The following is a 9,072-nucleotide window of genomic DNA, read 5'->3' as shown; positions in this document are numbered from 1 at the left end:
CAGATGAGATGACTGTGTATGAGCAAATCCAAATATTCTACAGATCAGTTACTAGAATTAATACACTTTTTCAACATCTCTAAATAAAAGATTAATGAAATTATATTCCTATATACTAGCAGCAAGCACTTTAAAGGTGACATTTAAACTTAATTATGTTTACAAGAGCTATACAAAAATCCTTTTATTTCTAGGAATATCTAAGTAAAGATGTTCAAGATATCTACTGAGAAAGCTACAAACAGTACCAAAATAAATTTTAAAAATGCAAATAAATTAATATGTCATATTTATGGATTATAAGATTTAATATTGTAAAAATGTCCATTTTCTTCAAATTAATCTAAAGATAGACTGAAATGCAAATCAACATAGTAGCAATCAATATAGTAACAAGGTCTCGGCATGTAGGTATGTGTGAGTGTATGTTTCACTACCTGTGGTAATTGATGAGCTGACTCTAAAATGTATAAAAATATCAAGGGCCAAGAAGATCAAAAAAATCTTGAAAAAAGACAAAAATGTAGTAATAACACTACCACCATACTTTAATGCTTATTTTAAACTTACAGAAATTAGAATGGTATATATTGTCTCAAGTATAAACAGAACCAACACAACAGAGAGACAAAAACAGACCTACTCATACATACATACCTAATTTATGACAAAGATGCCACTGTAACAGAAAGGGAAAATGATCTTTTCATTAAAGGTGTTTGATGAAAGGAATACATATAGAGAAAAAAATTATTCCTCTCTCATCCCATATACACAAACACAATTTTAGATGAATAAGGTAAAATCAAAGATTTTATAAAAGAAAGCATAAGGAATTACCTTTATGATCTTTAGGTAGGAAGAAGTCACATATATAAGACATTTTTAAAAACACCACAATGAGAAAAAAAATAGAAAATTAGACTTCCTTAACCTTAAGAATTCGGCTCATCAAAAGGCACCATGGGAGAGTAAAAAAGAAGACCACAGAGTAGAAAATGCTAGATACTTGGAATGCATGTATATTATAAATAATGCTGCTACAGACATATCTCCAACATACATGTGGAGATCTAACAGATTAATAAGATAAAGTTAGACAATCTCATTAAAACTGTATCAAAGACTGGAATAGGACTACACAAAAAAAGAATATCCAAATGGTCAATTAAAATATTAAAACAGTCTCAATATCATTAGTCATCAGGGGAATGCTAATTAAAACCATAATGAGAGTCCATAATGCACCCACCAGAAAAGCTAAAAATAAAGTGTGAAAGAAAAACCAATAATATCCAATGATGAGTCAGTTGTAAACCAAATGGAGAGAACCCACTTTTTTCCCACCACTTTTGGTGGGAAATAGTTGGGCAGTGTCTGCTAAAGTTTAAGATTACAAACCACAGGAAACAGTGATTTCTCTCCTAGGTATATACTCATCAGATACGAATTATATACGTATTCACTCCATATGTATTCATATATACATATATTGCATTAAGACTGTCCGTAGCAGCATTATTTGTGATAGTCAAAACTGGAAACAATAACAATGTCCATCAGCAGATGTGAAAAGAATTGCAGTGTCTTGCACAACAGGATACCAGACAGTAGTGGGAAAAATAAACCACTACTACATGCCACAAAGTGGATGAATCTCCAGAGACAGAAAAACAAGGCAGGCACAAAAGAATACCTAAAATATGATTCGATTTACATGATATACGAAAGGAGGCTAAACTATTCTAATGAAATAAAAAGATAGTGGTTATTTGAGAGGACTGAGGAGCAGGCAACACAAGGAGGCTTCTGAAGGACTAGTAATGTTTCCTATTTCAATCTGGAGAAACAAATTCTCTTTGTGAAAATTAATCAAGTAGCACCTTTAAATCTGTGCATTTTATTCTGTATGTGCTACATCCAATAACAATGTTTACCAAACAACTTCAGTCTCCACTTTTGTTCTTCCACTGGGCCATGTTGCTTCTGAGGTCCCTGAAATGAAAACTCAAGAAATTTATATTAAACTGCCTCTCTGTGTGCCTAATATCTGCCTACTCTCTCCTGCCCTATCAAACCTTCTCAGAGAGTACCCTTGCTTTCCTATAATTAATTGTCTTCCAGTCTTGCCATCTGCTCCCATACCCGATTCCTGATGCTGCCTCTCATATTCTTGTTGTAAACACAACCTTGCATTAGGCAGGGGAACTGTCCAACAAGCGCTGACGTTAAGATAAAATGAAAACACATGAGATTTCCCCCAGTCCTCCTGGCAGATTCACAGCCATAGTCTCCAAGGGGAAAGTTCATGTCAAAGTGCTCCCAAGCCAATGCAAATATTACTTCAGCTAGAAGAACACACTCACACAGCACTGAGAACAGTGTGGGCAATTTACAAATACTTATTGGCTAAACCAGTGCATTTGTGGGCTTCATAAAATTATCTGAAAATTCTTTTTTTTTTTTTCTTTCATCTTGTATCTCTAATCCCAGGGAACTTTCCACTCCAGTTTATTCAGGCCGCAATATTAACTGGGGACTTTACCACAGGGGGCAAAATGTAGTAATTACGCCTGTTTTCCTGTTAGGAGAAATAGCAATCACTGCATTTTACATTTAGTTGGCTTAGTTTACTTCAAATTTGCCTCTATATTTAAAGCCATGCTTGTTTCTAATGCAACTGGGAGAAAGGGAGGTGAAGGGAAGGAGAAGTTAACAAGAACACAGTATTATTCAACTAAATTGGAACTCTGTGGAAAAGTACTGCTGATTAGAGATGGTAAAGTCATTCTGGGTGAACTCATCGATTTAACCCGAGAACTGTGTGCCTGGGCACTAATTTACTCTAATAAAATGTTACTAATAAAATGATGGATCTCAAATCTAATTCACTGAAGCCTGGCACATCATAGAGAGACTCCCAGTCAGTGAAACTGCAGATCCCCTACTTTTTCATTATTTCTTTGGAATCCGAAGGACCCACTGAAGCAAAGCCTATAATGAAATTATCCCAGCTTGCTGCCTCTGAATTTCCCATTTACTCTTCTGTCAGTGTCATATCAACACACTAATTACCTGCACTCTCCATTTCATTTAATAATAATCCCAAACAAAGAGGCCAACACTAAAAGAAAGAAGTGGGGGCGAGAGGAAGAGAAAGGGCTGGACAGATGTAGATTGCTATGTGCAACAACAAATAAGGATTTAATCAAACTGGACTTCATGCCCTGAGAGATGGCGAAGAAGCCAACTGTTCACAAAAGCAAATAAACGCATTTCTAAAATGAGTGCTGATATGAATTTATACAAAATTGAACTTCATTTCTATTAATTGTAAACATTTGTAATGGCTACAAAGCCCACCTCAAGGGAAAAGGACAACAGTTCTTTTGGTCTATACATCCCACATTTTTCCCCTGTGGGGGGTTCAAGCCTGGGATGGGAGTACTGCCTGCTGCCTCCCTATCTAAGCTCAGCTCTGCATAGAGTAAGCTGAGTTTAAAACACTGTAAAAAATTGTCTGCATCCCCTTAGAAAATCCATGCCACATATGTCCATCAAGTCTAGTTTGCTAGTTTCTAGTTCTTATTTTCGTTTTCCCATGTACTGAAGACCAGTTCTGGGGTACAGCCTGCTTAATTGCCTTTCACTATATTCTTGCTGGTTATCATTCTCAGACATGAAACATCTTCCTGTTTCTGTTACATCTAAGCAGGTTTTGCACCCACCTAAGCTCCTTTATATCCCTGGACTCAGGTAAAAATTTGCCACTTATTTAAAAAGGGGATTTCTCCATATTCTTTCTTCCACTACAGATTTGAACCTCCATTCCCAAATGTTTCCCTGGTTTCAGGCCTTTTGTTTCATGCATGGATTTGTTCCCTAGCAAGTCTCTTCTAAATACTGTTTTGGTGGGTAGTCTTTTAGCTTCTCATCTTTACTTTCTGCCCAGGTCGCTGTCACACATGTAGTTACCTTCTTTGTCTCACTGAACTTTATAGACAAGCCTTGCCCTACTCCATACAAGCTCCTGAGAGAGTGCAACCCACCCTGGAGCCAGAGCTTCAGCCTCTCGTTTGCTTGAAGAGCAGCTTTGAGATCCATCCCTTGTATTTCCTTGAAATAGCCTTTTTGTTACATGACCCAAACACAATGAATACAAGAAACATGCCACCTGAGGTGCCTGATTCTTGCCTGTTATGAACTAAATGTTTGTGTCCTCCCAAAACCCACGTGCTGAAGCCCAATATTATCAAGATGGGGTCTTTGAAAGGTAATTAGAATTCATACAGGTCCTGAGGATAGAGTTCTTAGGAAGAAATTAGTGATCTTATAAGAAAAGAAATGAAGATCTCACTCTGCCTGCCTCACTCTTGCTCGCTCTCTCTCTCTCTCTCTCTCTCCATGTACACCCCAGGGAAAAGCCATCATAGGACACAGCAAGAAGGTAGCCATCTGCATGCCAGGAAGAAAGCCCTCACCAGGAAATGAATAAGGAAGCATCGTGGTCATGGACTTTCCAAAGCCTTGAACTATGGAAAAAAAAATAAGTCTCTCTCTAAGCTATACAGTCTGTTGTATTTTGTTGAAGCAGCCCAAGCTGACTAATACATTGCCTGTCTTATTTCCTTTGGTGCTGCTATCACAGAATACGCGGGACTGGGTAGTTTATAAAGAACATAAATTTATTACTCACAGTTCTGTCATCTGCGAAATCTAAGATCAAGGGACTGGCATCTGATGAGGCCTTCTTGCTGTATCCTCATATGGCAGAAAGTGGAAAGACAAACCCACTCCTCCAAGCCCTCTTTACAGTGGCATCAATGCATTCATAAAGGCAGAGCCTCCATGACTTAAACACATCCTATTAGACACCACCTCTTAATACTGTTACAGTGGCCATTCAATTTCAAATGGGCTCTGGAGGAGACAAACATTCAAACCATAGCACTGTACCACCTCTTCAGATATTTCACGGAGTTTTCCATGTTGCCTTGCTCTGCTTTCTTAGCCCTAATATTGCCTGAGAAAGTTTGGCAGGCTCTTTCTTGCTGCTCTCAGCAGAGTGTGTTGCATGACTGGTATGGTGTTGTGTTGTTTATGGACTTCTAAGAGAGCCCTGAAGAGCTTGGAATCCAGTGATAATTTGTGGTGTGATCTGATTGACTTAAGTCAAGGAAAGTGGCCAAAAGGCAAAGTAAAGCACCTGACAGCTTTCTGTATGAGAATAGATTGTTTTGCCCTCTAACCTCAGTCTGTGATGAATAGGCAAAGAATTATATGCTAATAAAGTCACACCAAAAATGGCCAATTCTCTACCTTATCTGCTAACTAAGCAGATTTGAATGCTTAGGTATATTAGAGTAGGTAGCTAGGCAGATATAAGCAGGGCAAGAAAGCCACCCTCCCACCTAGGAAGGTCAGGGGACCATCAGATAATGGTGAAATGGTTGTTAAACTCTCTCTCTAAATAATTGGTTGCAGTCAGTGCCAGAGAAAAGCAATTTTCTAATATATAGAAAACACGTGAAGCTGGTAGTCAGCAGCTTCCTGATAAGATCTCAAGAGTTGGGCAAGTGGGCCCAAGCATGGACACTAACAGGCAAAATGGTGGATTTTAACTGGTAGATGACCTTTCTCTAGAAACACCTGACTGGCAAGAGGAAAACATCTCAAATGAGCACACACACAACCTCAGTAAACACAGTGCATATGCAGCCTCTCCCAAGTGCTGGCAGGCCACTGCACATGTGGACAGCCCACCCCAAGGGAAGAATCAGGAAAGAAGAAATGCAAACCCCAGAATCATGCCAATGTAGAAAACCCCAAGTCAAGGGCTAAGCACTGCACTCAGATCTCTCAAGATGCCTGCTTGGCCCTTTTCCAAGTGTACTTTACTTCCTTTCATTCCTTCTCTAAAACTTTTAAATAAACTTTCACTGCTGCTCTGAAACTTGCCTCAGTCTCTCACTCTGCTCATGCCCCTTAGCCAAATTATTTCCACTGAGGAGGCAAGAACTGAGTTTGCTGCAGACCTGTCGGATTCACTGCTGCTAACAGGTAGAGGCTTTCTATTATGCTTTTCATCAACTCCTCCACCATCACTATACATCTTCCTCCTAGTAAGTTAATGTGTTCAGGAATGGGAAACTCATTCCTTAATGTCAAACGTCTATTTTAAGGCTATAAATCCCTCAAGAAACCAAATGCTTCTTTAACTCACTGTTTGGCAAATGTTTTCCTAATTGTAGATACATGAGCAATGGGATTTTGTAACTGATTTCTATACCTACCAGTACTAAAAAAGTGTTGGCTAAAATCAGATATTCCTAAGAAAGACTTTTAGAAGTTCTGATGTCTAACATTTATCTAAAATCAAAACTGCTTTCTACTTGCTCACTATGCATAGTTTTATTTTTATATTATAATAGCCACAATTTGTAAGAATCTATTATGTGCTTAGCATGGATTAAATCTCTCCATATGTTATTTAATGTTACAGTCACTCCGTAAGTTTAATTTAACTTATCCTCATTGTATAGATAAGGCAGCCAAGACTTGGGAGAATTTAAGTTAACTAGCATGCCATCAGAAAGAACTATTAAGCAACACAGAGAATAGGCCTAGACCTCATTGACTTCCAAATCCATGTTATTTATTTTAAGCCAGTTTCAAGCCTAAGTGTATGCCAAAGAGTCTTCTTTAGTTTGTTTTTCATTCACATTCCCAGGGCATGCTCCTAGAGATTCTGATTCATTCAGTGACAGCCTATTCCTGATGCTATATCAAAATAACTTAAACTAGATAATTTATAAACAAAAGAAATTTATTTCTCACAGTCCTGAAAGCTGGGAAGCCTAAGATTCAGGCATCAGCCAATTCAGAATCTGGTAAGGGTTCTCTCTGTTTCCAAGATGGTGCCTTCCTACCACATCTTCACACAGAGGAAAGGCAGAAAAGTAGCAAATGCAGTGATCTCACAGGGCAAGAGAGATGGAAGGACCAGGCAGCTCTCTGAAGCCTCTTTTGTAAGGGCATTAATCCCATAATTAGGACATGGCCCTTGTGACTTTATCGCTTTCCAAAAGGCCCCACCTCTTACTAGCACTGCAATATGGATTAAGTTTTAACCTGAATTTTGGAAGGAAACATTCAAACAATAGCAGTAGGCTATTCATTTGTTTAATGTCCAATTCTAACGTAATTTAGTAGAGAATCACACCCTGATACATTCACTGAATGCCCTTAACTCTTTTCCCTTATCACATGTCCAACCAACTTACCATGTTTTCTCTCAAATATATTTTGTTGTTTCTACTCCTACTAAAACTATTCAAGTTCCCCCCTCTGACCTTAATCTTTGACTACTAAAATACCCTCTTAACCAGTTCCTTTACCTCTCAGCTATCACTAATTCCACTCATCCTACTCTCAGCAATCACCAGATTAATTTGCTTACAGAGTAGCTCTGATCTTTTCCTTCCCTGTTGCTAAAATATTTCAGTAGCTGTTAAAAAGAATTATGCAATGATACTTGTCAAAGCATGATCGGGGAGGTATTTTTCAGGTGTTCCTACACCACTGAAAATGGGATTTTGCTGGGGCATGGGTGGGGAGGGTAGGTAGAGACTGAGCTCAACTCTGAATACAGCATGGGCAAGTGAGAATTTACAGTCAAGGAACATGGGCGCCAGGGGAACAGAAGATATAACATTGCTCCAAGGAAACATCAGGGGCAAAGGGGATTCTGGCTAAACTGATCTAGTAGGATTCTTGCTAAAGACAAGCCAGGGTGATCAAACATCACCTGGGGGATGGCAGAGGATGAGGAACCTGGTCAGGTATCAAGGGTGATCAGATATAAAGGCTGGGGAGTTCTTGGTAAACTGACTTAACAATGTTCTTTGCTAAAACTGGGTTTTACAAAGAAGTGCAGAAATGGGCCTAAGAGAAAGTTCAGAAGTCTAAATTTTGGTAACACAGAGAATCTTTGTCATAGCCTACAAGTTCAGTTACATTTAAGGCTTTACATGTTCTGATCCAAGCCTTCTGATATTGTCCCAGATGAGCTGTCTCTCTCGGTCAGCGTTTTTTTCTGATCTCCTCTAGTGATTTCCTCACTCATGTGATTGTATCATCTTACAGTTTGTTGCTTCAAAGTCTGCCTCCTTCTAGCCTTTTCCAGGGGCAATTCATTTGCATACCTCTGCTGTATGCCTTCCTCAAAGACTATTCTCTGCTTCAAAACTCTTCAGCATCTCAAATTGCCCTTATAATAAAGTATAAATTTACTAAACTGATAATTAAGATCCTTCTCAATCTGTCTCCCATTTATATTCCCAACCTCATCTCCCACTAAAACTTTGTAACTTATCTTTGCTCACTGCCACCCAAACATATTTCAAAGTATCCTACTTTTGTTCTTATATTTTATTTTCTTCTGTGAAACATTAGACTCCCTTTCTGTCTGCCTACCCCAAAGCCTCTTGTGTATAAGAGGGTATAAGCCAGTCCCTGAACTATAACATGTATTATAAGTTTTTCTTATTTATGAAACATTACCAGACCACAGTAGCCTCCTCTGAACTTACAGTATTTGCTGTCTTTGAATATTAAATACACATGGCCTTACCATATCTCTTGTAGCTCTTTGTATTGCTATTTAATCTTCCAGTTTAAAAAATATCCTTTGTCTCAATGATCCGGGAATCTTAGGGAATGAAATCTTTTGGTTGAGATAATGTAAATAACCTCAAGCCACTGCTAACGTCAACTGGCATAAATATATCATCTACATTTTAGTTGAAAGTTGAACTTATCACATGTTAGTCATCAGGCGAGTATTGTCCATTCAGATTCATTTCTGTAACATAACATAGACCTAGTCACTCCCTATTCATTCCTGTATAATTATCTCATTTGTGATCTTCTCATTAGAATATTAGATGTTAATTTCTATACACAGGAGGTACAGTAGGAGACAATATCTCTACATTTAAAGAGATAATAAGTACCCTTGTCTCAGAATGTATGGTTTTGTTGAACTTCTGTCATGCCTCTTTAAACTCATCT

Source organism: Colobus angolensis, unplaced genomic scaffold (genome assembly GCF_000951035.1).
Source record: "Colobus angolensis palliatus isolate OR3802 unplaced genomic scaffold, Cang.pa_1.0 Scaffold312, whole genome shotgun sequence".
NCBI classification, from domain to species: Eukaryota; Metazoa; Chordata; class Mammalia; order Primates; family Cercopithecidae; genus Colobus; species Colobus angolensis.
Note: the sequence above shows the minus strand (reverse complement) of the source record.